Source organism: Vigna umbellata, chromosome 2 (genome assembly GCF_029865625.1).
Source record: "Vigna umbellata cultivar VRB3 chromosome 2, Vumbellata_1.0, whole genome shotgun sequence".
Taxonomy (NCBI): domain Eukaryota; kingdom Viridiplantae; phylum Streptophyta; class Magnoliopsida; order Fabales; family Fabaceae; genus Vigna; species Vigna umbellata.
This window is the reverse complement of record NC_142166.1, coordinates 43,039,510-43,049,210: the sequence shown is the minus strand read 5'-3', so window position 1 is coordinate 43,049,210 and position 9,701 is coordinate 43,039,510. Positions and strand designations below refer to the sequence as shown.

Below are 9,701 nucleotides of genomic sequence, written 5' to 3'. Positions count from 1 at the left end.
TAATTTTTTTAAAAGTAAAAACATATTTAACTATTTTTTAGTAAAGGAATATTGTTCTTTAGTATTTTAGGGGAAAAAAAGATAATAATGATAAAGCTAATATCATGAAAATTTTCATTGGTAAGAATTTCATTTCAAAATACATAAATACAAAAAAGTATAAGTTCTTTTTCAGTACAGAAAACATTATTTCATTTAAAAAAAAACTTAATTGAACAAAAAATAAATGTAAGGACTAAGTTAAATATAAGAATATAACATTTAACATTAACGACAATTGATACTAACATTTGTCATGTAACACTGATAAGACATTGTCATTCCAAATTCCACGAGTATTTAAATTGCATATCCTTTAATAGATATAGTGCGGCAGAATGTACGTGGGTCCATTAGCCCAAGAATGTGTGTAGGCTTATGAGTCCTAAGTTTGGGTCGTCTATTAGATCTTGATTCTTTTTTTCACTTGGGTCAGGTGTATCATCTGAGTTCTAAAAAATGAGAAAAATAAATTGGTTCTCACATTGATTGTTAAATAAACTTAAATTAGGAGGGTACATTTGTAATTTAGTTTTTAATGTTTTCATTGTTGTTGTCATTTTGTTTTTGGAGTCCATCACGTTTTTTTTGTTTTTATACCGGTTGTGCAAATTGTTTAAGATCTTTTATTTTGTTGTATTGCTAGACCAATTACTACACTTGGTAGTTGTTATTTTGTTTCCAATTTTTATGTCTTTTGTAAACTACCTTAGGCCATTTGCACGACTATTTAAAGCCATCGTTAAATGAAAGTAACACGATAAATTTAAAAGTCAAATTATTAAATGTGTGTGTCGTAGTTGTATCATCAAGGTGGTATCAAAGCTTTTATGCTCTGAGTGTCGAGTTGAGAGAAAAAGAAAAAGAAAAAAAAGGAGAAAGAGTGAAATCATGTGAGAAAAAAAAAAGTGAGTGAGATGCTAAATCTCATAAAAGGTATGTCCCTACCTCAATGTAGTAAGTTCAACCACATTATAAACTTCTATCGGGTTGAGAAAAAGAAAAAGAATAAATTTCTTACAAAGGAAGACGATGAAGACATAGGGATTTCGATAGAATCCATATTAGGAACTAAATGGAAATCCATGAAAGGAGCATCGACTTAAACTAAGGCTAGGAGATTTGAAGAAGAATATGGACTTTCAAGCTTGTTCTTGCTTTCCCTTAAGCCTTATAAGACATTGGACCTCTCATAAAGAGTCATGGTCAAAGAAGACGGAAGAAGGTGGAGCTTCAAGGATTCTACTATAATGGAGGATCACATTTTAATCTTCTTCTTTATCTTAAAACACTTTTTGTAAATATGTAATATAGCTCACTTTTAGGTCTTGTATTTGGCCAAGAAACACATTATTAGCCCTTAGTTAGAAGGTAACACCTAAAATGGGTTAGAAATAGGTAAAAATGGCTTTTGGAAGGAGTTAGTTGCAAGGAGCCTTTGCATTAAATGCTTTAACTATGTTAGTTACAAAGTATAAGGTTACTCACATTTAATGTTTAGGCTCCTCATTTAATGTTTAGGCTCCTCATTTAATGCTTAGGCTCCTGATTTAACAATGAGGCTTCTCATTAAATGATGGAAAGGCTCCTAAATATTTCATGTACTTTGGTCTTCTCCTTCATCTATAAAAGGAGAGACACCCTTTTGTAATCCTTAGAACTTGATTGAATGTAAAGTCGTTTGGCCAAAATTGCAAGACTTCTCTTCTTGAGTTTATACCTTATGAAATTGTCTTCTTTTAGACTTCTTCATACTTTCTCCTTCATGGTTGGCCTAACCTCCTAGAAGGACATCTACCAAGACCAAACAACACCAACATCTTCATTTCTTCATCTTTATTTTCTTCCGCTACTATCGTTGTTCATATGGAGTCCATCCTTTGAAGAAGCTTCATTAACCCACTTGGAAGATCATTTTATGTTGTCCCCGTATAAAGACACTTTATTCTTAAAAAAGTACAAAGGAAATATATTGTTTGTCATCTTATATGTAGATGACCTGATCTTTATGGGAAGTAAAGTCAAATTAGTCAAAGAGTTTAAGGAGATAATGAAAAGGAGTATGAGATTATCAATATAGGTATCATGAAAAGGGAGTTTGAGATAAACGATCTAGGTTTGGAAGTGGACCAAAACACAACATGTATCCTTCTGTCCCAAAAGAAGTATGTTGGGTAGATACTAAAGATGATGAAGTGCAATCCGATTTCAGCTTTTATGGAACTCAGCACAAAGTTGTCTAAAAATGGAGATGGGAACCGAGTTGATGTAAGAAGGTATCAAAGTTAATTGGAAGTCTGAGGTACTTGACAAAAACAAGCTCAAACATGATGCTAAGCATGGAATCATAAACTGCTTTATGTAGGAGGCAATGTATTCTCTTTGTAAAGAACTAAAACGGATACTAAGGCACACGAAGGGAACTGTGTTATTCAAACTATTTTATACTAAGTCAAATAATTATCGACTTAATGGGTACTCAGATAGTAACTGATGTGAAGACATGGATGATCGAAAGAGCACAACTGGTTATGTCTTCTTTATGGGGAACACGACTTTTACTTGGTTCTCAAAGAAACAACTTGTTGTGACCCTATCAACATGTGAGGTTGAGTATGTGGCAACATTATGGAGTGTGTGGCATGCAATCTAGCTTAGAACCTCCTGACCAAATTGAAGACAATGGAAGAAAAGAAGGTGGTGATCCGAGTAGATAACATATTGAAAATCGAGTTGGCCAAGAATTTAATCAACCACGAACGGAGTAAGCACATTGACATCCACTTCCACTTTATCCAGGAAAAAGTGAAGGAAGGAAGCCTGAAGCTCAACATGTAGGAAGTAAGGAGAAAATAATTGATATGTTCACGAAGTTGTTGCATACAATGTCATTTCAAAAGTACAAGAAGTTGATAGGGATGAAATATGAAAGAACTTAAGTTTATGGGAAGTTTTGTTCGATAAACTTAAATTAAAAGGGTGCCTCTGTAAAAAAAACCAATTTTTTTATTTCTTGATGGGTTTGTATTTATGCTTTTGTGTTTCTTTATGAGTATTGTTTATGCGCGAATGGGTAAGAAAGGGGGAAAAGGTTTTAGTGTGTATGTATGTGTTAATAAAGGTGGTGACGACTTTGGAAAGCGATTGAAGGAATAAGAAATGTGTTTGTGTTTATAATCATGTAACACAACAAATGCAATCACTTATGAAAGGTCATTGGGTTGGGAAACTAACACCTTACGACATAAACTGGATTTGAGGTCTAAGGTGAAACAGTTCGTGTAAAAATTGGTGGGATATCCAAATATGTGATTATAAAGGTATTAATATAAAGATTAAGTGTGCTACAACTTACACAAAGTGACATTTGGGACATTAGGGGGACAAATCAAAGTTCAAGAGCTCTAAGGAGCGACTTCCATGATGTGAGAAGACCATTGTTGAACATCAATTAATACCAAGTGAGCGTTGGTCCCTCTAAATAAAAATATGTGATCTAATTGCGTTTCTCTAGTGGAGTTTGGTGGTAATCGAAAAATTGGGTAACTTTGAAAGTCTATCCTATAACATCCAATTTGTTGAAGTTGAGGAGGTCAAAACGAAAGGGTTTTTGTGAGAGGTGAAGTGTTGGGTGGGATGATTTGTTTATTTTCAAGGTGATTTGTGTCTTAGGCTAAGTCATGAAGTGTATTGGAGAAATTTACATGGAAGACGATGAATTGTTTGAGTTGGCGTTTTATGTTGATAAGGGTTGCAAAGTGGTCAACCATGGGAGCAGAGACAAAGGGCTTAATGAGAGCATTAATGCAAGGGATGTTTAAAGAGGATAGGGATATTTAGAAGGAAAACAAAGAAGGGTAAATATTTTTAATTTTTGTTTCGGGGTCCCACAAACTTTCCAATGTCCACTAAGTCATCTAAAGGTCCTACAATTTTTCCTCAACTCTAAGTTTTCTCGTAACCGTTCGTCCAAACCATTCGGAAGATACCTGCAAAAGGCACTCAAATGTCAAAGTCAATTCAACTTTTGACAATTCAGATATCAATGGTAGAGTAAATGCAAATCACCTATTTTCTTACCTCAAACCTATACTTATAGATTTTAGAGTGAGCTTTTGATTAACCACTAGTGCAAAATATACTTTTTATATCAATTTTTTATACCTGTTAAAATTCATCAGGCATAAACACTACAAAAAAACTGTTATTTAGTGGAGGTTTATTTTCCATTTTGCAGAGGTTTTTACCCTCCGCAAATTAATTTCCAGGGGTTCCTAAACTTTGGACGAAACTGAAGTGAAAATTAGGGGTTGAGATTTGGGGGGAAATAGGAAGAGATATTTTGGAGCAAGGGTCTGATGAAAGTTGGGAGCAAGGATTTGGTGAATAAGTTAAACTCCCGCTTAGGTTTTAGGAAAAAGGAAAAAAAAGGGGGAATTTTTTTGGAAAATATGATGTTAAGTGGGAAGGTTTAAAATTTTAATTAAGGAGGTTATAAACCTCTTAAAAGAAAAACCAAAACCCCTACAATTACTAGCAATCAGACAACTCATTGTAATAATTTTAAATAATGTTTATTTGTGGAGGGTTTGTATAACCTCCCCAAAATAACCTCCATTAAATAATATTTTTTTTGTAGTGAAAGTGTTACGGTGGCAGTTTTGTAAATATGAAAAACTTTTTTACACCTGTTATAATAAAAAATAAGTATAAAAAGTGATACGATGACATTATTGTAATAAAATACAAATATTTTAAACCGATTACAATCCTAACCGATGTAGAAAATCCTTTTTATATACCTGTAAACTCTATAGCAGGTATAAATTATTGATCTATACCGTTAAATATTATAATAGGTATGGATTATTTTACATTTCCCGTAGTACTTTTTCTTCTAAGCAAAAATTTGCCATTATTCTCTGTTGAGGTTGGGTGAAGTTGCTTTTAAAGTTGTTCCTCACATCTTTTATCTCATTCACTCACTCAAGAAGGAGCATTCACATCTTCTTTGCCTTATTTTCTCTCTCGCAAGCATTTCTCATTGTGCGCGTTGTCTTCCTCGAGATTTCAGTGGCTCGAGAGGTCATCCTTCACCATCACAGAGCATCTTCCTCGCCTTCAGGTTAGGGTTTCTCTCGCATTTCCTCAATTTCTCATGTATGACCGATTGAAACTTCATTTAAACACTATTTCACCTTCAATCTATATCTTCCGCCAACTATAATCACATTATACCGGTTTATTTTTGTGGATGGTTTCTTTTTGATATATTCGACTTGGAACTAACTCTGATTTGTATGCTTTTGGTAGATTTATAGGACGATTGGCGAAAAGTATGGTGTGGAATACTCAGAAGATGAAATATTGTTTAGATACAGAAGAGCATATGGGTAGCCTTGGGAAAATCTCGTCTCAGGTTAGCTTCTTACTTCTACTTTTATTTTTACTTTTTATCGTTCATGTGAAAATAGTTAGATTTTATTACTTGGATATGACTTTGGTTGAAATAGAATTTTGGGTTTTAAGTTTTAAAAGTTTCGCATTAATTGATTTTGCGAGAAATTGCAGAGTAATGTGACCGCAACTGTGGTTGTGATGTGATTGCAAGGCAAACAAATTTTGACATTGTGATCGAAATGGTAGTGCTGGATCGTTTTTAAAAATCTTGATGTTGATATTGGTTGTTGCTTTTTGAGTAGGTGTTTATTAATTATCATGAATTGCTTTCACGGGATTGAAAATTTCACAGTTTGGATCTTTTTATATATCTACCTTAAAATTCAAAAAGATAAAGAAACTTCCATAGTGAACTAAATTCCATAGTGTCAAATAAATAACTCAATGCTCTATAAACTTCAAATGGATCATCAAATGTTCTTCACTCAAATCTCTAACTTAAGACAATTTGTGGATGATTGGTATAATCTACAGTGAACACATGTACCCTGTTATCAACCTCAATCCAGCTACAACTTGGACTCTTTCGAATTTTATACTCTTTCAAATATAAAATTTGTAAATTATATAGGGATGAGTTGTCAGTGCCACTATAACAACATATCCTGAAAACTATACTTTTACACCCCAACTTGTTTTATTGACACTTTGTTATTTCGTTTGTTCATCTGAATGTCGTAATCTTCAAAATAGTCACTTATCTAATAGGACTAGTCCATATGTCCATTGATTCTATGTAAGTAGATACAGAAGCTTAGATATGTAATAACAAATGGCATATGGGATTAATGTCAGATTAATTTATTCAATGGTAGGACGATCACATTATCTTGTTGAGACTATTACATTTCTAGCAGTAGGGATATTTCATTTAGATGAGAGATCTTCAGTAGGAATTCTACTGATTGGTTTATCTTAAAGGCGATGTTGGTGTTGTTCATGAAATTGTAATTCCTTGGCAATGTTTTTTATGCTTAATTCCTTGAATTTATGGAACTACAGTGTTACCTCAGATCTTTCTTAGGCATTTATCTCCTCGAAGGTACTCACCAACTCAAGATGCAAGAGGCCGCCAGAGCATCTGTGGTCAGACACAACTTTATAGTTCTTCTTGCTCCTTAATTTTAGTGTCATTTCTTAATTGGTTGTACCTTAGAGGTTCATCTTTTCTGTCAACTACATATTTATTTTTATTTCCTCACTGGCAATTTTATGTTTTATGTTCTTAGGCTCATGTCTTCATTCTTCAAACCTTGAATGGTAGGTAAAATTTAAAGAAACTAAGAATTAAAGACTAAAGAGTTTTCATGTTATTGATTTTCTGAATCTCTCAATAGAGTTCGGGTATTTTATAATATAGCGATTACAAGCATTTAGGGTAACAACAAGTAACAGAATTGGAAGCTATGATAAGAGCAAGGTCTTTGGAGAACAAAAGGTAAATCAACCATGAATCGTTATGGATACTTTCGTATACATCTTTTATTTTTTTGTGGGAGCTAATGGTCTATTATTGTTCTTCTTCCATGTATATATGTTAAAATTAAAATGTCTTTCTTTTGACGGTGAAATATGCCTTTCTTGGAGCATATGTTATTTCATTTTTTCTTGGAGCAAATGCCTTTATTCATGTTTTTAGTTTAAAATAAATATCATTAATTGTTGTTGCAGGGACAAAAGACATAGGAGAAAACAAGGTATTATTGGTCAAAGTGATACTTGAGGAACAGGTTTGTAAACTCTCTTTAACCTTTCTATAACAAAAAATACGTGGAAGATTCCCTAGTTTGTTATGGAAAATTGCATGTGTTTTTATAGTTTTGTAACTTTTGCAGCTGAAGAAAGTAGATTTAGGTATCAGTGCTCTATAGAACCGAAAATTCCAGTTAGAGGTTAGTTTTATCTCTTATATTGCATATGATGTCTTGATATTGAAATGTTGTTTCATATGATGTCATGGGCATACTGATGAAGTCAACCTTCCAGTTAGCTTCCCTAAATTTAATTTGAAAAAAAAATGTACAAATTCTTATTTTTTTAAGGTGTACCTTGATGAGAGTATTCAAGAAGTGGATAGTCTTAATTCTAGAATTCAGGAGCTTGAAGCTCAAATATGTGAAGAGGATAAGGAGTGCAAAAGGTACTAGAATGTTTCAATATCCATATGTTGATAGTTTTTGTTAACTGTTACACCTCTTCGTTAATTTGGCATTTATTAATAACACGATGTTGCCTTTCGTGGCATTTCTCTGTTCTCTCTGAAACCTCAGAATTACTTCAAGAATAAGGAAATTTGTTAGAGTTCACAATCATGTCACAGTTACAAGATGAACTGAAGAGGCAAGTTTCTTTTTTACAATTTACTTTGCTTTGTAGACTTCTAGTACACATCAATGTCTTTTAATGTTTCATTTTCTTTGTCTTTCTCTAGCAGCATACCATTGTATTCATGTTTGTTTCACCATTTTATTCATAGATCTCAAGTCCAAAAATACCTTTTAAGGCTTTTGAAAAGGAAAAAAGCAAGCGTACTCAACACCTTATTTACAATAATAAGTATATAATTTTTATTAATAAAATTCTATTTATGTAAATGTTATTTAACATTATTATTATAACTTGACTCAAACTATTCATTGTGTAGATATTCGATGACACGTCTCCAATGGAATAACATGTTATAAAGGATGTTCGAGAAGAGTGGATTGCATTTCTTTTATCCGTTTGTAAATTATTAGATGTTTCAATATTACATTTTGAGTTGATGAACTATTTTATGTATAATTATGTTAAGTAAATATATTTACGTACTTTGTTGGATAAATATTACATTTTGATGTGTTAATAGAAACAATATTTATTATTTTGTTTGTTATTGATTATTTGGACTGTATTATGTATGGGATTGAATTTTATGAGGTCTGAATATAGATAGTAGCATATACAAATCAAATACTCTAAAAACAACGTCACTTTTTACACTGGTTATAACATCACTAGGTATAAAAGCGAGACTCTTTTATACTTGTTCTAACACTAGCAAGTATAAAAAGTGATATTTTTGTCGACAACGAGAACTTTTTATACATGCTCTCGGAATATCAGGTATAAAAACAAACTTTGATACCTGGTGTAGATAGAACTAGTGTAAAAGTTAAACTTTTTAAAATTAGTTCTAAATCCAGTATAAAAATTTGAAAACTTTCTATACCCCGGCTTCTATACTTGCTAAAAACCTATATAAAAAGCCTTTTTTTTAATAACGTACATCTTACCTGTACATCATTTCCTACTAATATAACTTTTTGTCTTATATGCTTTAATATGAGGAAAAATACAAGATTATCAATCATTAGAACTTATACAAAATATCAAGTTTGGTTCTTATTGTAACATGTGGTCCTATAAGTGTTAGTTTCAAATATAATACTTCATAAGAGCATGGATTTGAATCTCCTTTCTACATTTCTCTTCATTGAGTCAACTATTGTATTTGGGTCATGATTAATGGAAATGTGAGTCGGTGTAGTATTTGGGATAGTTGTACTATCATTAAAATTTCAAAACAAATTAAATATAATAATTAAAAAGTTGGTAATGACAAATTATGAGTTAGTTGTTGGGTCTATCGAGGAGGATGTTCACCGGGGAGACACAAACACCAATGAGACATGAGTCCAACCATATAAAGGATTGACACCACTCTCTACCAAAAACCTTAAGGTAATATGTTAATAGGTCTTTAATTTTTATATACTACTCTTGGATTCCTAACAATCTCCCCCTCAAGGGTGAGTCCTTCCATATAGATACACTTCCTCTCCAGCGGAAGCATTCCCAACCAACCACAATCACGAGTAGCCATTTCCAACCGTCGTTCATCTTAACGATACTTGCTTACCTAAATACCTTTTGCCATGAAGACTTTTGGTATAGGAACCATTATACTCATCTAAGCCGGTCACCAAGACAAACCATCGGCTTTGATACCATTGTTGGGTCTATGGAGGGGGTTCACTACAAGAAAAATGGCATTTATATACGGCCGAAATCCGTATATAACACCGAAAATCCGTATAAAAAGTGGTGTTATATACGGATTATATACGGTCAAAAATCCGTATATAAAGAGGTCGTAGGTAAGATTACATACGGATATTCCGTATATAATTTATATACGGATATTCCGTATATAAATTATA

General features: G+C 32.6%; 1 long non-coding RNA gene across 1 annotated transcript; it reads left to right on the top strand.

Moving 5' to 3' along the window:
* Positions 1 to 5,398: 5,398 nt before the first annotated feature.
* On the top strand, positions 5,399 to 8,317 carry LOC148204074 (uncharacterized). The gene is made up of 3 exons (XR_015784007.1): positions 5,399 to 7,229; positions 7,335 to 7,391; positions 7,542 to 8,317. It is a non-coding gene; the product is annotated as an uncharacterized LOC148204074 (long non-coding RNA).
* The last annotated feature ends 1,384 nt before the right edge of the window (positions 8,318 to 9,701 follow it).